General features: G+C 34.2%; 1 protein-coding gene and 1 pseudogene across 2 annotated transcripts in view; one reads left to right on the top strand and one right to left on the bottom strand.

Annotated features, from left to right (window-relative positions):
* The window catches only part of RNGTT (RNA guanylyltransferase and 5'-phosphatase), a 343,044-nt gene that overhangs the window by 59,597 nt on the left and 260,439 nt on the right, over positions 1-23,008 (bottom strand). The gene's annotated exons all lie outside the window — the stretch shown is intronic.
* Positions 7,108-7,226, top strand: LOC116549858 (annotated as a pseudogene).

The raw sequence follows: 23,008 nt of genomic DNA, 5'->3' as shown, positions 1-23,008 counted from the left end.
TTTTTTGTATTTTTAGTAGAGACGGGGTTTCACCGTGTTGACCAGGATGGTCTCGATCTCTTGACCTCGTGATCCACCCGCCTCGGCCTCCCAAAGTGCTGGGATTACAGGCGTGAGCCACCGCGCCCGGCCTCAATATGCCTCTAAATTACTATGCATATGCATTTAGTGTGTTCCTCCCTCCAACTTGCCTAATAACTACCTTTTCCTAAATAAAAAATTTCTCAAATATATCAGTTAGTGCATATTTCATATGTATATTTCACTTTTAAAAAATACTGTTCTTTCTTATCCACATACTTCTTTCTTATTCATTATTCCTTACCATATATTACCACCTTCGTTTGAGTGGGTTTTAACAAGTATCACAATTTAAAGGCCTGCTATGCATAAGGTAATACTTTGAGAACAAAAACTCCCACTTTTAAAATGTATTTCTTTCAACATTTTTACCTTTCAAAAAATCACTTTGCCAAATTGTATACGTAATTACCTTCAAGTAATATGTACCATTTCATCAATTTCATCATGCAGGGTGCTTATATACAATATAGCAATCACACATTTTAAATCTCCAGAGTGAAGCATTAATTCAGCACTAATAAACACATTTATATGCATATTTAAAAATAGACACCCTGACTCACTTGGTACCAGGTAATTGTTTTGCCCTTAAGTTAGGTGAACATTACCATAACCTTTATACAAATGCTAACAACTCTAAGATACTTGCTTGCAACTAAATGCTTCTTACTCTGTGGCCACCAAAGAGCACGTTTTTTTGGAAAGTAGCAATAAAGAGTAGCAAATTGTTGGACAAAAACAATCTATTACAGCTTTAGAAGTTAAGAATAGGCAAGACTAATACCCATTTTGCTTTCAATTTCCCAAAAACATTAACCAGTATCTATCCTGAAAAGAGAGCCCCAAAATTGCTTCCAGAAAAGTTTCTCATAAAAGAAAGTAAAACTTGTCAGGGAAGTGAATAAACCTTTAAAAGAACTTCATTCACCCAATATTGACAGTCCATCAAACACAGAAAAATTGCTTTAAAAGTAAATTGAGTCTGTAAATATTTCAAATTAAAAGATTAAAAAAGGCAAGGAATTCTTTCCATAAAATAAGCTAAATAACTCAAAATTTACTGTTCTGTCTACAAGCCATAACTATAGTACCCATTATCAGATACATTCTTAAATTGCAACAAAATACCTTGAAACAACTTATAGTACCCTCAATACTGACTTACATAAATTCCACTATTTAGCAAGTTATCCAAAGACCAGACTACATCTAACACATCTACTGTTAGAAAACAAACAAATAGAAAGCAAATACACTTAATATGTGATCAGTAGTGTCATCCTGAATTTAAGAAAATACTTATTATTGACAAGGTCTACATTATTCTTTGAAGCTTCTAGTGGGATGTAAATTTAAAAAGTGTATTCCATAAGGCACATTTTGGGTTTTTTTTTCTTTTTTTTAAATTTCCAATTTTTATGTTAAGTTCAGGGGTGCGTGTGCAGGATGTACAATTTTGTTACATAGGTAAACGTGTGGCATGGTGGTTTGCTGCAAAGATCATCCCATCACCCAGGTTTTAAGCCAAGCATCCACTAGCTATTCCTTCTGATCCTCTCCCTCCTCCCACATAAAGCAAATTTTGAACAAATAAAATAAGGTAAATCATAGCCTCAGAACGTAATTCAGTTAGAAATCAATAACACATAAGTAACGAGAAAATTCCCATGTCTGAAAAGAAAGTATACTTATATATAACCCATAGTTCAGAGATAAAATTGTAATTGAAATTATAAAATATCTTCAACTGAATAGCAAAATAACAATGTATCAAAACTTGTAGGTTGCAGTTAAATCCAACTTATAGAGAAATTTATAATCCAAAATATATATATGAAAAAGAAGAAGTGCTTTATGGAAATTGATGAGTTAAGTATCCACCTCAAGAAATTAGAAAAATTACAGTACATGAAACCCAACAAAAAGAGAAGCATAGGAATAATAATTAGCAGAAAATCATGAAATGGAAAACAGTGGAGAGGATCAAAAACACTAAAAACTGTTCCTTCTAAAATAATAATTGAATTGATTCTGAATGAGGCTGGCAAAGAAAAAAAAATCAGTAGTACAAAGAAAAAAGAAAGCAGTCTGAGTGTAGTAATAAATAACAGGATATTATAATACTTTTATCCCCCAAAGTTTCAAAATTCAGAATAAACTCCTAGAAAAATATAATGCACTAAAACTGACACAAGAAAAAAATAGAAAATCTTAATTGTCTCACTATAAAATTTTTTTAATTATCCCACAAAGAAAGCAAAAGTTCTAGCAAATTCACCAGCAAATTCTACCAAAATTAATTCTAATTATATATAATTTTTTCTAGAAAATAGAAACGAGTATTTCCCAATTCATTTTATAAAGTTAGCATAGTTTCGACATGGACATAAAATGCAATGTGGATTAAGAGAGAATAAGAAAACAATCCACATACTGGGAAAAAATATTTTCAAAAGACATATGTGAAACATAAGTTTCATCCAAAATATACAACAAACTATTAAAACTTAACAGTAAGAAAATAAAGAAGCTCACTTGGTACGGTCGCTCATGCCTGTAATCCCAAAACTTGGGGAGGAAATGGTGGGAGGATCACTTAAGGCCAGGAGTTTCAGACCAGGCAGGGCAACATAGCGAGATTCCATCTCTACAAAAAGTATAAAAATTAGCTGGGCACGGTGGCATGTGTCTGTAGTCCTAGCTACTCAGGAAGCTCTGGCATGAGGATCTAATGAGTGCAGGAGTTAAAGGTTGCAGCAAGGCATGAATGTACCACTGTACTCCAGCCTGAGTGACAGCAAGACCCTGTCTCTAAAAGCAAAAATTTAGAAAAAGAATAAATAAATCATCTGATTTAAAAATGGGCAAAAGACTGGAACAGACACATCACAAAAGAAGATATGTAGATAGCAAGTGGTTATATGAAAGATGCTCAGTCTCATATGTCATTAGGAAAACACAAACTGAAGTAACAGTAAGATACCACAACATACCTATGAGAATAGCCAAAATCTTGAACACTGATACCACCAACATCAGCAAGGATGTGGAGCAACAGGAACTCACAAGAATTGATGGTGGGGATGCAAAATAGTATAGCCCCTTTGGAAGACAGTTTAGTGGTTTATTAAAAAACTGAAGAAGCTCTTACCACATGACCCAGTAATCACACTCCTTGGTATTTACTCAAAGGAACTGAAAATTTAATGTCCATACAAAAACCTGCACATGGGTGTTTATAGCAGCTTTATTCATTATTGCTAAAACCTGAAAGCAACCAAGATGTCATTAAGTAGGTGAAAATAAATGATGGTATATCCAAGACAATGGAATGTTATTCAATGCCAAAAATGAATGAGCTATCAAGCCACAAACAGACATGGAGAAGTTAAAGTACAAGAAGTCAATCTTAAAAGCCTATATAATGTATGATCCAATGATATGATATTCTGAGAAAGGCAAAAGGATTTTTTGTAAGGCAGTGAAACCATTCTGTATGATACTACAATACTAGATACATGTCATACATTTGACAAAACACCACCAAGAGTAAATCTAATGCAAATTATAGACTTCAGTGATAATTACGTGTCAACATAGGTTCATCAACTCTAATAAATGTAGCACTCTGATGCAGAGTCCTGATAGTGGGGGAGGACCATGCATGCGTGGGGCAGGTAGAATATGGGAACTCTCCGTACTTTCTGCTCAATTTTTGCCATGAACCTAAAACTGCTCTAAAATATAAAGTCTATTTAAAGAAAGAAATAAACTATGAAGCTACAGAAAGACACAGAAGAAATCTAAATGAATATCACTAAGTGAATGAAGCCAATCTAAAAAGGCTACATACTATATGATTCTAGCTATATGACATTTGGAAGAGGCAAAACTACAGCGACAAGATCAGTGATTGCCAGAAGTTCAGGAGGAGGAAAAAAGGAATAAATAGGTGTTGCACAGGAAATTTTCGGAGCAGAAAACTAGTCTGTATGATACTGTAATGGCTGATATCATCTGTACATTATGAATTTGTCCAAATCCACAGAACTATAAAACACAGCTAACCCCAATGGAAACGATGGAATTTAGTTAATAATAACGTACCAACCGATTTGTTCATCAATTGTAACAAATGTACCACACTAGTGCAACATGATAATAAGGAAAATTGTATGCTGAAAGAGAAATGGTATCCAGGAAATCTCTACAATTTCTGTTTAATTCTTTATAAGCGTGGGGAAAAAACCTATAAAAATAAGTCATTAATTTTTTTTTAATACAATGTTGACAGTATAAGAAAGGAAACATATAATACAGGCCAACTGCAGAGAGGAGAGGGGAGAAGAGGAGAGAAAATGAGGAAAGGGGGAAGAAAAAGGAAGAGGGAAAGGAAGAAAAAAGAAGCAAAGAAATGGGAAAATAATTTTTTTAAACTAGTAAAAAACAAATCTAATAAAAAAATTTTTGGAAGACAATACATCACCATCAAATTGGGTTTATCTTAAAACTCATTCAATATTAAATAACTCACCATTGTAATTACCTGAGGAACAGGATGGGGGAAAAGACCATGTTGTTATAATGGCAGAAAAGGTATTTGAAAAAATTAAACACCCTTATATAAGTACTCTTAGCAAACAAGGAAGAGAAGCTAACTATTTCAATTTTATATAAATGATCTAAGTAAATAAATAAATCAAACCTTACAGAAAACACTTAATGAGGAAATTGTAAAATTTTACATGGAGAAGAATGCAAAAACACCCTCTATCTCCATTTTTCTTTAACAATGTACTAGAGGTCCTAGCCAATGTAATAAAGTCAAGGAAAAACATAATCTAAAGATTAGAGGGAAAAAAGTTCACATTAGTCATAAACATTCTCTCTCTATATATGTACGTATGTATGTATGTACGTTTTATATATATGTTAATCTTAATATTTTTCTGCATATATATGTGTGTATATATATGTGTGTGTGTATATATATATACACACATATCTATATATATATGTATTTCCCCCAAAATGCAGAAAAAATATTAAGATTAATCAGTGAGTTCATAAGATTCCTGGATACTAGATCAATTAGAGAAAAATAACAATTGTATTACCGGCAACATGTAGTTAAAAAATGAAACTATGGATGTTGCAATTCAAAACGATATTATAAAAAAAAGTTTTTAATCTAGGAATAAAACTAACAAAAGAAGTGAAAAACCTTAATTCATAAAAGTATCAAACATTATTGTAAGAAATTTAAGAAACCTAAGTAAATGAAATAATACAACATGTCCATAGATAGGAAATCACAACATTGTTACCACATAAAATATTTAAACCTGATCTAAATATTAAATGCAATCTAAAAACTTCAGATAGAATTTGTATGAGAAATGTCATAAGCTCATTCGAAAATATATGAGGAAAAGCAAAAGGGCAAAAATATAAAAAATTATCCTAAAGAACAACAAAGTAGGAAGACTTGCTTAGCAGATATCAAGACTTCTTCTCATAAAGTTTTAGCAATAACGAAAATGTGATTGACATTAGGACAAACAAGGTCAGTAGAACAGAGAACCTAGAAACAGACCTACACATAGGCATTGGATTTATAAGAAAGGTGGCACTGCAGAGCAGCAGTGAAAGGATGATCTTTCTCATAAATAATGCAGGGTAACTGGCTATCCACACAGATAAAAATATGCCATGTACGAAAATACTGGTATATCTGATTACATTAAAATTAGTAATTTGGCCAGGCATGGTGGCTCACACCTGTAATCTCAGCACTTTGGGAGGCCGGGGTGGGTGGATCACCAGGTCAAGAGATCGAGACCATCCTGGCCAACATGGTGAAATCCCGTCTCTACTAAAAAATACAAAAATTAGCCAGGCGTGGTGGCACGCACCTGTGGCACCAGCTACTTGGGAGGCTGAGGCAGAAGAATCGCTTGAACCCAGGAGGCAGAGGTTGCAGTGAGCCAAGATTGCGCCACTGCACTCCAGCCCAATGACAAAGCAAGACTCTATTTCAAAAAAAAATAAATAAAATAAATAATTTATGTTTAATCAAGAGATAGACTAAGATCCAAACTTCACGCAAGTCACAAGAATAAACTCTAAATTGATTGGGAATCTAAGTACAAAAAAAGGAGAAACCTTACAAGTATTAAAAGAAAACCTGTGTGAATTCCTCTTCAACCTTGACATAATAAAGAAATAAGAGAAAATGTTGGTGAATCATACTATGTAAATTTTTTTAAATGGCATGGCAAAAAAACCCACCATAAACAAAGTCAAAAGATAACTGACAAACTGGGAGAAAATATCTGTTAACATATATCATAGAAAAGGGGCTACTAACTTTAATACATAAATAACTCTTAAACATTGAGAAGAGATAGGAAAAACACTTTTAAAAGATGTTTCAAAAAATATAGAACGGGGACAATAAGCATATGTAAAAATATTCAAACTCACTCCTCACTAGAAAAATGCAAATTAAAACAGCGCTGAGATACTATTCTCACTTATCAGATTGGCAAAATTAAAACGTATGGACAATACATTCTGCAGGCTATGGAAAACAGACACTCTCATATACTACTGCTGGAAATGCAAACTAGTACAACCCCTCTGGAGGGAAATTTGGCAACATCTAGCAAAACTACACATGCACTTAGCTTTCGACCCAGTAATCTTCCTTCTGACAGTGTCGTTGAAGATGTACCTCCAAAAACTAAAAAATACATATGCACAAGGCTATTTACTGCAGCAACACTTGCAGTTGCAAAATGTTGAGAACAACCTAAATGCTCAGACATAGCAGAGTGGTTAAGTAAGTCACGGATAAATTTACACAATGGCATAATATGCAGCTATAAAAAATGAGAACAATCTCTACTTACCAACAGGAAATGATTTCCAGGACATATTTACTGTGTTAAGTGAAAAAACAGAAGGTGCAAGAGAGGATATGTAGTATGCTATCCTTTGGATAAAGAAAAAGTATGAACAGTCTGCGGCCATATCACCCTGAATGCGCCCAATCTCGTCTGATCTTGGAATCTAAGCAGGGTCAGGCCTGGTTAGTACTTGGATGGAAGACCATGTGGGAATATCGGGTGCCGTAGGCTTGGAAAAAAAAAAGAAAAAGTATAAAACATTCATGTATCTGTTCCATTGTACAAAGGAATTACGGGAAGGCTAAAACAGAAAGTTTTCCCACAAGGGATAGGTGCAAACAGGTAGAAATCATGGGGGAATAAAATTAGGGTAGCAGGATGAGTGAAGAGTGACATATTTATGAGAATATCTTTATATAGTTAGGACCTAGAACCATTACAATGTCTCATACACCAATCAATTAAAATCAATATGTTCAGAGAACCCAAAAAGGAATGAAAATAATTATATTGCAAATAAATAATATACATTAAGGGGGATGGGGACGAAAAGGAACTAATTTAAGTAACTTCAGAAAACAGTATTTTGACTATATTCTGTAAGGCTACAGACAGAACTGTAGACAAACACTGTACTTGAGTTAGTAAACTTGTTTCTCACATGGGTACTGGTCAGTAATTATGAAAATACTTTATATACTAGGATTTAACAAACAAATATGGATAATGAGATGCAGGTTTCTCACTATATGAAGAGTTACAAATAACAAAAGGGGAAAGGACAGAATTAATATTTTGATGTTGAATTAGGATTATCAGTAGGGCCTCATGCCTTTTAATATACTGACATGGAAGAAAAAATAAATACAAATATACATGTAGGTGCTTGTTAGTATGTGATACATTCCTAGCTCTGACAACAGAGAGGGCCTGGAAAGACACCCAGAAGCAATGACCACACTAGGATTAAATTTTTATTTCCATCATTCGCCAATAAAGGAAACCAGGGCTCCTTAGAGAAACAGCTAATTCCTGGGCTGAGAAAAGAAAATAGAAGATTCTGGAACATCCTGCGGTACTAGAAAGTAAGGAAGTACTGAGAAATGATGGAAGCATGTTGAAAAGGCACAGAAGCCAACTTGAAAGAGTTCTCAATGGTCAAAGTCAAAACACTAAAATAAAATTATAGTATTATAACCCATAAAATAAAATAAAGCTCTGACCCCTGAATAACACGAATTTGAACCATGTAGGTCTGCTTATATGCAGATTTCTTCACTGAGACAGCAAGAACAATCCCTCCTCATTCTCAGCCTTCACAATATGAAGATGACAAGGATGAAGAACTTCATAATGATCTACTCTTGTCTAAAAAATAGCATATTTATTTTCTCTTCCTTACTATTTTCATATGTTCTTTTCTCTGGCTTACTTTAAGACTATAGTGTGTAACACATATAACTACAAAATATATGTTAATTGACTGTGTATGTTAATGGTAAGGCTTCTGGTCAACAGTAAGCTATTGGTAGTTAAGTTTTGGGGGAGTCAAAATTTACATGCAGATTTTTCTACTGCAAGGGGTTCAGGGCTCTTGCATTGTTCAAGATTCAACTCTATTCTTAAGTCTATACCAATAAGCCAGGTGTGGTGGCTCACATCTATAATCCCAGCACTTTGGGAGGCCAAGACAGGAGGATTGCTTGAGGCCAGGAGTTCAAGACCAACCTGGTGAACATAGTAAGAATTTGTCTCTATAAAAAATAAATGAATATTTTTAAAAAGTCTATACCAATGTAAATAAATACATGAAAAGAGACAGTTCTTGTTTACAGTAGAATTCCTCTTAATACATGAAAAAGAATGAGAAAAATTTAAATTCACCAATATTTAAAATATTTACCAAACAGAAATTTAAAACCACCACAGTAGTAATTGTTGCAAGCTAAAAACATCAAAAAGTATTAAAATTAGAAGATGAAAGTTTAATGAGAAACATGATAATTGCATGGTCTCAAAGTTTCTCCCCAGAAAAACGTAACAATAAAAAACAAAAAAATTGCAATTTTAGAATAGAGAAACCATGCTAATAACTTTAACCAAGTAATTACGGTTAACTATCACCAGTAATAAGGTTTATCAATACTCCCCCTTCACCATCAACATATAAGGCACTGAGAAAGGCATCATTTTCATAGGTTCTTGCCAAAAAACGCAAAAGGAAGGCCAAACTAAGTGACAGTCTACAAAATAACCAGCTGGTATTCTTTTAAAAGTATCAAGGTCATGAAAAGAAGAAGAAAGTACTATCACAGATTGGATTAAAGAGCCATGACAACTAAATGTAATATGGGATCTTGTAGTGGATCTTAGATGAGTAAAAGCATATTATTGGGGAAATTGGCAAAATTAGAACAATAAATGTAAATAAGTTGATAGCATTGTATCAATGTTTATTTTCAGGTTTTAATAAATGTCCTACAGTTAGGTAAGATATTAAAAATGGGAGAAGCAATGTGAAAGATATACAGGAATACTCTGAAATATTTTTGCCACTTTTCTGTAAGTCTAAAATTATTTTTGAATTAAAAAAAAAAACTGGTCAAGTGCAGTGGCTCACACCTATAACCCAGCACTCGGGAAGACCAAGGTGGGAGGATCACCTGAGATCAGGAGTTCAAGACTGGCCTGGGCAATGTAGCAAGACCTTATGTCTACAATATATATAGTTTTAAGTTAGTCAGGTATAGTGACACACACCTGTAGTCCCAGCTGCTTGGGAGGCTGAGGCGAGAGGATTGCGTGATCCCAGGAATTTGAGACTCAAATAAGCTATGATTACACCACTGCAGTCCAACCTGGGTGACAGAGTGAGACACCTCATCTCAAAAATAAATAACATTTTTAAAAGTTAAAATGAGATCATTTAGAGGCTGAAAGAAGCCAATAAGTAGATGAAATTTATAACACACATTATCTCCTAGGTTGAACATGTGCCTACCCTAAGATCTGGCAATTCCAATTTTGTGTGAATATATGTGTCCTAAAGCACACGTGCAGTATGTTTGGCTATTATTGGTAAGCACCTCAAAGTGGTATCCATCAAATGCCTATATATAGCATTATAAACCAGTGAAAAGGAATGAATTCCACACAACATCATGAATGAATTTCAAAATCATAATACTGAACAAAAGCCAGACATAAAAGAACAAAGGTTATTGATATGGTTTGGATTTGTGTTCCCATCCAAATCTCATGTCAAACTGTAATCCTCAGTGTTGAAGGAGGGACCTGTGGGAGGTGAGCAGCTCATGGGAGTGGAATTCCCCCTTGCTATTCTCATGATAGTGTGTTCTCATGAGACACGCTTGTTTAAAACTGTGTAGCACCTCCCCCTTTGCTCTCTCTTCCTCCTGCTCCAGCCATGTAAGGCCTGCCTCCTTTTTCTTTGCCTTCCGCCATAACTGTAAGTTTCCTGAGGCCTCCCTGGCATGCTTCCTGTGCATCTGCCGAACTGTGGGTCAATTAAACCTCCTTTATTTATAAATAACCCAGTCTCAGGTAGTTCTTCACAGCAATGCGAGAACAAACTAATACAGTTGTATTTATGTAAGGATCAAAACCAGGCAAAACCAAACACTAATTTTACAGATGACTACCTAAGTAGTAAAAGTACAAAGAAGAGCAAAGAAGTAAAAACCACAGAGGTTGGGATAGTGGCTATCTTTGGGTGGGAGAAAACTGTGATTGGAAAAAGGCATCATGGGTCTCTAGGATGCTGGCAATATTATTTTTCTTACCCTAAGTAGTGATTAAATGGGTATTAGTTACACAAAAGTTCAATAAGCTGTATATTTATGTTTCATGAACTTCCTACATGGGTATTACATTTCATAATATAAAAGGTTGTAATAACTAATACAAAAAGCACAAAGAAAAAACCAACATAAGCAATCAGTAAGAGGGACAGATTGACTCCTAAACAAGGGATATAATATTAATTGATAGATTAACATATTTTAATAGTGATAGATGAATATTTTAAGAGATGAGCTTCCAGGTAATCTTAAAGTCATTCATTCCCTTCTTAGTAAAGAGCTGCATAAATATAAAAACAAAAACTCACATAATCTGGGCATAATAATTTTAAATACAAATGCATTATACTTTTTAAAAAGAAACATTTCTACTACATTAAAATGTATAGACTCAACCAAGATAAATAAGACCACAAACAAAACAAACAAAAACAATGGTTTTCAGAAACTAAATAACAGGCAGAGCAAGTCAGTGGTACCTGAAAGAGAGAAGGCAAATGAAGTGCATTCCATGACTACCCTGGCTTACCACCTGGAGCTCGCAGGCCACAGTGCAGGAAGGAACAATGCACGCCTATACGGCCTAAAATATTTGCTATCTGGTTCTGTGCCAGCCCCTGCCCTAAATAAAAGAAAGTGTACGTCCACAAAAAGACTTGTACCCAAGTTTGATGGCAATTTATTCATAATAGCCAAAAATTAGAAATATCTCAAATGTCCATCAACTAGTAAATTATAAGTAAATGGTGATAGTCATGCAACAAAATAATACTCAGCCAAAAAAAAAAGACTATTGATAAATGTGACAACATGGATGAATCTAATGTTGAAAGAAGCCAGACACATTCCCTGAATAAAACACATACTGTATGTTTCCACTGATATAAATTTATAGAAAATGAATATAAACAGCAGATGATTGCCAGAGAAGGGAGTGAGGATATGGAAAAAGGAAGAAGGAAAATAGAGAAAGATTAGAAACAGCTGCAAGAAAAATTTTGGGGGTGATGGACATGTTTACTGTCTTACCGTGTGAACAGTGACTTCGAACGTAAAAACTAATTAACTTGCACACTTTAAATATGTGCAGTTTATTATAAATCAATTATTCCTCAATAAAGCTGTAAACAAGACAGACTTCATCTCCCAAATTTTGTTTTAAAATATATATATGTAAAAAAACCCCTACAACTATTCACAGACTATACAGCCAAATGAGCCTGCAAGTAATTCTAAATAAAAAGGGCAACCAAAAAAATATCTTGAGACAAACAAAAAGCAACATACCAAAACTGATGAGATGCAGCAAAAGCAGTTCTAAGAGGGAAATTTATATCAATAAACATCTATATATAAAAAAAGAAAGATCTCAAACAACCTAATATTATATCTTAAGGAAACAGAAAAAGAAAAATTAAGCCCAAAGTTAGCAGAAAGAAGGAAACAAAGATCACAGCAGAAATTTAAAAATTAGTGACTAAAAAACAGGAAAAACAAAATCAATGAAACTAAGAATAGATTTTTTAAAAAGATAAACAAAATTGGCAAACCCTTTCCTAGACTGAGAAAGAAAAAGATTCAAATAAATGACATCAGAAATGAAAGAAGAGATATTACAACTGATACCTTAGAAATACAAAGGATCATAAGAGATTATTATGAACTATATGCCAATAAATTAGATAACCTAGAAGAAACGGATAAATTCCTAGACACATACAATCTATCAGGACTGAATCATAAAGAAACGGAAAATCAGAACAAACCAGTTACAAGTAAGGAGACTGAATCTGTAATAAAAAGTTTCCCATCACAGAAAACCCCTGAACCTGATGGCTTCAAGGTGATCTTTACCAAACATTTAAAGAACTAATAATACTACCAAACTCTTCCCAAAAATCCAAGAAGGGAAAATACTTCCAAACTCTTTTAACAAACCCAGCATTACCCTGATACCAACACCAGACAGGACATTACAAGACAACTATAGACCAATATCCTTGATGAAAATAAATGCAAAAATCCTCAACTAACTACTAGCAAACCAAATTCAATAGCACATTAAAAGGATCATACACCACAATCAGTGTGATTTATCCCAGGACTGAAAGGACAGTTAAACATACACAAGTCTATAAATGTGATAAACCACATTAACAAAATGAGGAAAACTCATATGATCATCTCATTAGCTATGGCAAAAGAATTTGACAAAATTCAACATCCTTTCATGATAAAAAAAAATTCTGAAAAAAAAATTGGTATGAAAGAAATGTACCTCAACATACTAAAGGCCACATCTGACAAGCCAACAGATAACATTCTATACAATTATAAAAAGTTGAAAGTTTCTCTTCTAAGATCAGGAACAAGGCATAGATGACTACTCTTACCACTTCTCTTCAACAAAGTACTGGAAGTCCTTGCTGGAGCAATTAGGCAAGAGAAAGAAAGAAAAGGCATCCATCCAAATAGGAAAGGAAGCAGTAAAACTGTTGATATTTGCTGATCTTATATACAAAGTGCTATAAAGATTCCACAAAAAAAAAAAAAAACCCTGTTAGAACTAATAAACAAATACAGTCAAGTTGTAGAATATAAAATCAACACACAAAAATCAGTAGCATTTCTATATCCTAACAACACACAACCCAAAACTGAAATCAACAATCCCATTTTAATAGTTACAAAAAAATGAATAAAATAATTAGAAATAAATTTAGAAAGTGAAAGACCTACATATTAAAAATTATAAAACACTGATGAAAGAAACTGAAGACACAAATAAATGGAAAGATACTCCTTGTTAATGAATTAGAAGAATTAATATTGTTAAAATGTCCACTACCCAGTGATCTACAGATTCAATATAAGCCCTATCAAAATTGCAATGACATTTTTTACAGAAATAGAAAAAAAAAAACTTCTAAAATTCCTATGGTACTACAAAAAACCCTAACTACCCAAGGCAGCTTTGAGCAAAAAGAATAAAGTGGGAAGTATCACTTTTCCTAATTTCAAACTGTATTACAAAGCTATAATAATTAAAACAGCATGGTACTGGCATAAAAACAGACATGCTGACCAATGGAAAAGAATAGACAGCTCAGAAATGAACCCAGATATTTATGGTCAATTGATTTTTGAGAGAGTTTCTCTCTTTCTCCTCCCTTCCACCACTGGATGGCCCAGAACAAAGGCCATAATCACATACTAGCCCCTTGATTAACATACCAAACACCGCTCTGGACTTCTCAGCCTCCAGAACTCTGAGAAAACATTTCTGTTCATTACAAATTTTCCAGTCTGTGGTATTTTGTTATAGCAGCAGAAACAAACAAAGACAAATACTTAAATATAGAAGACTGTAAAACTACTAGGAAAAAATTGATAAAAAGCTACACAATACTGATCTGGGCAATGATTTTTTGAATTTGACCCCAAAAGTTTAGGCAACAAAAGCAAAAATAGACAAATGGGATTACATCAAACTAAAATCCTTCTGCACAGCAAAGAAAACAACAGAGAGAAGAGACAACCTACAGATTCAGAAAAAATATCTGTAAGCCATACATGTGATAAGGAATTAATATCCAAAACATATAAGGAACTCAAAAAAACTCAAAAGCAAGAAAACAATCTGATTTAAAAATGGGCAAAGAACCTGAATAGACATTTCTCAAAAGACAACATACAAATGGCCAATACATGTATGAAAAAATTTTCAATATCACTAAGCATTAGGGAAGTATAAATTAGAATCATAATGAGATACCACCACATTATCAAAACTACAAAAGATAATCGGTGTTTGCAAGGATGTGGAAAGAGGAAACCTTTGTATACTAATGGTGGGAATGTAAGTTAGTACAGGCATATGGAAAGCTATATGGAGGTTCCTCCAAAAACTAAAAGTAGAATTATGATATGATCCAGCAATCCCACTTCTGGATATATATCCAAAGGATTTGAAATCAGTATGTCAAAGAGATATCTGTACTCTTGTGTTTACTCCAACACTATTCATAATAGCCAACATATGGAATCAATCTAAATGTCCACAGACAGATGAATAGATAAAGAAAATGTGGTATACATAAACAATGGAACATTATTTAGCCTTTAAAGAAAAATATTCTGTTATTTGTGACAACATAGAAGAATCCTGAGAACGTTATGCTAAGTGAAATAAGGTAGGCACACAAAGACAAATACTGCATGTTTTCACATGTGAAACTGAAAAGAATCTAACTCATAGAAGAAGACAGTTGAATGCTTGGTGGTGACCAAAGGCTAGGGGATGGGGGAAATAGGGAGCTGTTGATCAAAGGGTACAGTTTCAATTTGACAGGAAGAAAGAGGTTTTGGGGATATACTGCACAGCATAACTACAGTTAACAACAGTATATTATACATTTCAAAATTGCTAAGACAGCCAATTTCAAATGTGCTCACTGCAAAACGGTGAAGTATGTGAGGTGAAGAACGTCAGTTAGCTTGATTTAATAATTCCACTTTGTATACAGAAAACATCACTTTGTACCTCTAAATATTATAATTGTAATGACAATTCGTCAATTTATAATTTTAAAAAATCTCTAAATTGATCCTTCCTGATCATTCTAAATGGATAGCGGATTTATTATTTGAATAGTTAAGTAAATATTTCAAAAGTGAATTTTAACAGGGAAATCATTAAATACATAATAGTTCCCTACCTAACTTGTTATCTAATGATTCTAAGAATTATTCTATGGTTTACTTGCAAAAGAAGAGAGGGGAGAATGATTTATGTGGGCATTAGTCTCAAATCTGAAATCTTCTGAATCATCATATTCATAAATTCTCATCTCCTTGACATTGATCATAGGATGAACAGAAATGCCGAAGTACACACACACACACACACACACACACACACACACACACACACACAATGTGTAAAGTGCATTTGTTAAAAGGTTAAATGGAATAAAATGTTTATTTCCTATGTTGGAAATTCTGAATCTCACTTTGTTTCTCCTTCTATTTTTGTGTAAAGAGTTTCTTTTTTATACTTCAGACAAGAAAATTGACCATGGAGTTTTCCTCTTCCCATGGGAAAATGTAAGAACATTATGTTAAGAAGTAATTTCTGCAGAAAAACAAGTACAAAAGATGCTCTGGAGACTAGAAACACAGAAATGTAAGCTGAGTAGACATAATTTACAAATCAATTTTTCAGTCTAAATTATAGTATTATGTCGCATGTTACCAGCTATTCCAATAATAGCTATGATCAATCAAAAAGAAAAATGTTGTTTTTGAAATTAAAGATTCCAGAAAGACTGAGATTGTTATATTCCACATTAAAAAGAATTACAGCAATTCTAAATTTCAAGGATATGATCAGCTTCACAGAACTCTGTACAAAATGCTGACGGAAACATGAACTATAACCAAAATACAAAGAATCACCTAGGTATCTCACTTACAGAATGTAAGTTAAATTGGTCTTTACTATATTGGCTATTAATTCTAACTTTAATACTCCTTTAGTAAATATTAGATATACATCCCTTTTATTAAAATATGAATTTTGGGCTGGGTGCTGTGGCTTACACCTATAATCCCAGCACTTTGGGAGGCCAAGGTGGGCAGATTTATTGAGCTCAGGAGTTCGAGATCAGCCTGGGCACCATGGTGAGACACTGTCTCTACTAAACACACACACACACACACACACACACACACACACACACGCACACACACACACACAAAAGCTGGGTGTGGTGGTGCATGCCTATGGTTTCAGCTACTCAGGAGGCTATGGTGGAAGGATAGCTTGAGCCCAGAGGGCAGAGGTTGCAGCGAGCCGAGACTGCACTACTGTACACTAGCCTGGGTGACAGAGTAAGACCCGATATAAAAAATATACGTGTGTGTGTGTGTGTGTGTGTGTGTGTGTGTGTCTATGTGTATATACATATGAATTTTGGTAGGTGCTGAAATATTTTCTCATTGCTAGTTATGAAAAATTGCTAGCTATCTTGGTTTTTAAGTAATTAATTCCTTATCATTTTCATGACTGTATAAATGTAAATCAGCCTACTGAGATAGCTTAACAGACAGTTCTTACCTTAACTGAGTAATTATATTCTTATGTTCAAACAGAATAATTACTGTCTAGCTATCATTTGTAAAAGCCTTGAAGGAACTTTTTACTTGGCTATCTCATGTAAAATATTTGAACTATTAACAATTTATTTTATCCTTTCTTTTGATATCAGCTCCAAACACATACTAATAATATACGATAAAACTATTTTAACTATTTCAAATTTAAAAGTAATTAACTAGAAGGCTAAATTGTCAGTCTTAAGTTTTTTGTTTATAAATTACTACACTTATCCTAGATATATGTGTTGTTCAACTAAAAGTTAAAACTTAATTTCTTGCTTGGTTAAAAAGAAAAAAAAAAGTTAACGATCCATAACATGACTAAATTCTCAACATCCAAGACAAATTTCTAGAATCTCATGTGCTGAGCTGATAATAGGAGAAAGCATGATGTGTTCATGAATAAAGTCACTCTCAGTGCAAAGTGCTGGCAATGCTATGCAGTATGCACAACTCTAAAATAACTTGAAACCATAAAAATAAACTGTTACCTAGCTGACTAGGATCACCCTTTATAAGTGACTTAAAGAACCACTTATCCTCATGGTGAAACTAATTAGATTATTCCCAAAAAGTGAGATGGAAATCTAACAATAATAATACTTTTCTATTCTATTAGATGATCGGTATGAATTCTTGAAGCAGGTTATGATCATCACAACCTTAGCATGTGCTCAGCAAAAACGTGAAAAGTAGTCATATAATCCCCTCTTTTCCTCATACAAATTTATCACACTTTCAGAATGACTTAAATAGTATGAAACAATAATTAAAACAGTAATTCCATAAAATCGATCTAGTTTTAAAATTGATTATGTTGTACACCAATGTTCACTGCAGCAACATTCACAATAGTCAAAAGTTAGAAACAACTCAGATGCCTATCAACAATAAATTTTTCACAGTGGCTCATGCATGTAAGCCCAACTTTTTTGGAGGCTGAGTTGAGAGGAGTGCTTGAGGCCAGGAGTTGAAGGTCAGCACAAATAACATAGCGAGACCTCGTCTCTACAAAAAATAAAAAATAAAAAATTAGCCAGCCATGGTGGCACACACCTGTAGTCCCAGATACTCAGTAGGCTCAAGTAAAGGGGTCACTTGAGCCCGAGGTTGAGGCTGCAGTGAGCCATGATCGTGTCATTGCACTCAGGCCTGGGCAACAGAGTGATACCTTGTCTCAACAAACAAACAAATAAGCAAGCAAAAAAACACAATGGATTTTTTTCTTTTTTGAGACAGAGTGTTGCTCTGCCACCAGGCACCAGGCTGGAGTACAGTGGCATAATCTCGGCTCACTGCAATCTCCGCCTCCTGGGTTCGAGCAATTCTCCTGCCTCAGCCTCCCAAGTAGCTGGGACTACAGGCGTGCACCACCATGTACAGCTAATTTTTGTATTTTTTAGTAGGGATGGGGTTTCACCATGTTGCCCAGGATAGTCTCCATCTCTTGACCTCATGATCCGCCCGCCTTGGCCTCCCAAAGTGCTGGGACTATAGGCATGAGCCACAACGGCCGGCCACAATGGATTTTTTTTGATCCGTGATATGCACGTACAATACTATTCAGCCTTAAAAGGAATGACATTCTGACATGCTACAATATGGACAAAACTTGAAAACATTATGCTAAGTGACATAAGCCAGACACAAAAAGACAAATATTGTACGATTTGAATTATATGAGATATACAGAATATGCAAACTCACAAAGTCAGAAAATAGAACAGTGGTCAGGGGCGAAGAAGAGAGAACAGGATTTACTATTTAATGGCTACAAAGTTTCTGTTTGGGATGATGAGAAAGTTCTGGAAATGGACAATGGAAATAGTGGCAGAAGACTAATAATATACTTAATGCCACTGATTTGTACATTTGAAAATGGTTTAAATGCTGAATGGTTGGCTGTCATGACAGAAAAAAATGGTTAAAATGGTAAATTTCGGCTGGGCATGGTGGCTCAAGCCTGTAATCCCAGCACTTTGGGAGGCCGAGGCGGGTGGATCACGAGGTCAAGAGATCGAGACCATCCTGGTCAACATGGTGAAACCCCGTCTCTAATAAAAATACAAAAAATTAGCTGGGCATGGTGGCACATGCCTGTAATCCCAGCTACTCAGGAGGCTGAGGCAGGGGAATTGCCCGAACCCAGGAGGCGGAGGTTGTGGTGAGCTGAGATTGGGCCATTGCACTCCAGCCTGGGTAACAAGAGTGAAACTCCGTCTCAAAAAAAAAAAAAAAAAAAAAGGTAAATTTCATGATTCATGGATTTGATCACAATAAAAAATGACCAAAAAAAATCTATTCCTAAAGCACAAGGCTAGCAACAACCTCAAACACACTTCTGTGCTTGATTCAGTGCTTACGTTCCCACAAAAATTGTTCCAGACTGCCTCCTTTCTCCAAGTTTCCGTATCTCTCATCCATATTCATCCCTTTCTTTACTCACTCCCCAAAGAAGCTTTCATTTCTAATTGAATGGAGAACATCTAGTCTTGACCTCCAGGTTCATCCATCCTTCAATTCACCTGTTATTTCTAGACATATATTCTCATCTTTCCTTCCTCATATCCTCCTTGCTAAAGCTGTCCTCCAATTATTCGATACCATCCTACCCGCGACACTTTTTTTTCTTTCTTTTCTCAAGGATCTGTAATCTCTTATTTTCTTCCATTATGCCAGTTAATAAAGGGTGGTTACAAGGTCAGGAAAGGTTATTATGAAGTTGAGTCAACTAAAAATCACTATAAAATGAACCTATTTATACAAGTAATCCACCCTAAGAGAGATGATTCATAAATGGGGATTTCTAGGACCTTTCTGTTCAGGTTCTTGTGATGCTATGGAAAGGTGAGCCTGAAATCATGGAGTAGACCAGATTCCTAACTGTGGTGCTTATTAACTATGTAACTTCAGGTAACTCATTTAACTCTTCTTTAGCCTCAGTATTTCTGTTGAAAAATGGATATGACTTAGTTCACAAAGATGCTTTGAGGATTAGATGAAATAATATATAAGCTTAATTGATGTTTTAATTAGTTTAATGCATTAAAAGACCAAGGTATACATTCAGAAAATACATGATATTAAAAAGGAAAGAAAAAATTAATTGCTTTGCATAAAATATTGAAGTTCACAGTTAATGACAAACAAGAGTTCAAAAATATAAATCTGTCAGAGTTCATATGGTATATGCATGAAAGAAGAATGTATACATGAATGTTATGTATGAAATAAGAAGAAAGAGGCAGACGGTGAGGGGAAGACAGAGGCTCACTGATATAATTAGCAAAGATGAATAATGTGGATGCTAGAGAAGTATGTACTAATGTGGAAGGCCTAATTTTCCAAGCTCTGCTACAGCCTGGATGAAATGTCCTCCAGGATCATCTCTTTTTCTTTGACAGCATTTTCACAAAGCAAACTTCTGGTAACTAATCATGTTTCCTGAGTAGTTAGATTATAAATAGGATGCTCTAAATGGCAGGCCTGAGCATATATGTATATGTATATGTGTGTACTTTATTCTGTATATGTATATTTATATATATAGTATATATTATATATTTCTGTAAATTAGTACTGATAATTACAAATGAAACAAAAGAAATTATGTATTGAGAATTTCAACATGCAAGGCCCTGTGCCAAGTGTAATTTGATATTACATGGCTTTTCTCTCTGCTATTAATTTAATTTGAATACTCTTTTAGTATTGGGAATTTAGGATTGTTATTTAATCTTTTTAAAGAATGCCATGAGTTAGGTCCCATGATTATACTCATTTAGTAGATGTGGAAGCCAATGGGAACGACCAGTTTGTCTACAGGCACACAGATTTAAGAAGTACAACTGGTAATCAAACTTCACTTTCTCTGGCTCCTTGTTTCTCTCATTCTGTACAGACATTGTTTTAATAAGTTTGGGCTTCAGTAAAGTTTCAGAATACAAATCAAGGTATTAAAATCAGTAGCATTTTTATACACCCAATAATGTTTGAGATGAGAGCCAAATCAAGAACAAAATATCATTTACAATAGCCACAAAAAACACATATAAAAAATCCTAGGAATACATCTAACCAAGGAGGTAACAGATCTTTACAAGAAGAACTACAAAACATGGCTAAAGGAAATCACAGATGACACAAACAAATGGAAAACATTCCATGCTCATGGATTGAAACAATCAATATCATTAAAATGACCATACTGCCCAAAGGAATCTACAGATTCAATGCTATTCCTATCACTACTTATTTTTCATAGAATTAGGAAAAAACTTTTCTAAACTTCATATGGAACCAAAAAAGAACCTGAATAACTAAAGCAATCCTAGGCAAAAAGAACAAAGTTGAAGGCTTCACATTATCCAACTGCAAACTATACTATAAGGCTACAGTAACCAAACAGCATGATACTGGTACAAAAACAGACACATGAACTAGTGAAACAAAATAGAAAACTCAAAGCTGCACACCTACAGCCATCTAATCTTGACAAAGTTGACAAAAATAAGCAATGAGGAAAGAACTCCCTATTCAATACATTGTCCTGGGATAGCTGGCCAGCCATATGCAGAAGAATGAAACTAGATCCCTATCTTCCATAAACAAAAATTGATTCGACATGAATTAAAGACTTAAATGTAAAACCTCAAACTATAAGAATCCTAGAAGAAAACCTAGGAAACACCATTCTACACACCGGCCTTAGGAAAGAATTTATGATTAAGTCCTCAGAAGCAATTGCAACAAAATTAAAAATTGACAAGTGGAACCTAATTAAACTAAAGAACTTCTGCACAGCAAAAGAAACTATCAACAAAGTAAACAACCTACAAAATGGAAGAAAAATACTGCAAACTATGCATCCAACAAAGGTCTAATATCCAGAATCTATCAGTTGTGGTAGTTCAGTCAGGGTGGTGGCAAAAATGTTAAGGGAAAACTACTAGAGATAGTTACAGGAAACAGTCACAAAACCCCCTTGGAAGGCTAGGTGGTTTACATAGTTTCAGGCAAGAATGGGCTAGCTCTTTTGACTAGTACTTTTTCAAAATAGAATTCTATTATAATACCTGAAAATGGCATGCTTGTTTCAACTATTTTACAAGGTAAAAATGTAACTTGAGCAAATATCAAGGAAGCTTAAAATAAAGTGAAACAACTTTCTATGTCTAAAAGACACAAATAAATGTTTTATAACTTCTTTAACTTAGCTTGACACAGTTGGAATTAAATTACCTATATAAAAATTCACTCATAAGTGGTTTTATACATACTTTATTTTATGAATTAAAATAAATGCACATGGGGTACATGTGCAGAATGTGCAGGTTTGTTACATAGGTATACACGTGCTATGGTGGTTGGCTGCACCCATCACCCTATCCTCTACATTAGGTATTTCTATACATACTTTAAAAACCGGCAAAAACCTATCACATGAATCATCATTCTATAACTCTAAATAATTTGTATATATTTCAGTTTGCCAATCCTTCATCAAATGCTGAAGACATTAAAATACATGTTATTAAATCAATATGACTACACAAAGAGAAGTCAATTCCTTCAAGAGGAAGAAGGTAATGAATTAAGTTAGCAGTGATGAATTAAGCTTAGCATTGATTATTGAGAAATTTTGGCAAATGTTTTAGATAGTAGCCAAAAATTAGTCAAGCAATTAATAAGCAAAACACTAACAATCATTTACATTTTATTGTATCAGTCAATCAGATGATGAGTAAATCTTAAGTCCAATTTTAAATATAACAACTCACTGAAAAGATCACATCAGAAACCCAGGGCCTGCCTTACTGACCCTCAAGAAAGAAGTCCAAAAGATTTAACTGTGTGAAGAGGGAAAAAAAAGGTATACTCTTTAAAGCAGGAGTTCTTAATTCAGAGCCCATGGAGAAGCTTTAAAGGATCTTCAAACTGCCTAAAATTACATGCAATTTGAAGTATGTTTTTATTCTTTTGAGGGTGGAGTGGTAGGGGTTATGAGGAATGAGTATACAAGTCTTGGGCTTT

This window comes from Sapajus apella, unplaced genomic scaffold (genome assembly GCF_009761245.1).
Source record: "Sapajus apella isolate SASKATOON/1434 unplaced genomic scaffold, GSC_monkey_1.0 scaffold6, whole genome shotgun sequence".
Classification (NCBI taxonomy): Eukaryota; Metazoa; Chordata; class Mammalia; order Primates; family Cebidae; genus Sapajus; species Sapajus apella.
Note: the sequence above shows the minus strand (reverse complement) of the source record. Positions and strands in the feature narration are given on the sequence as shown.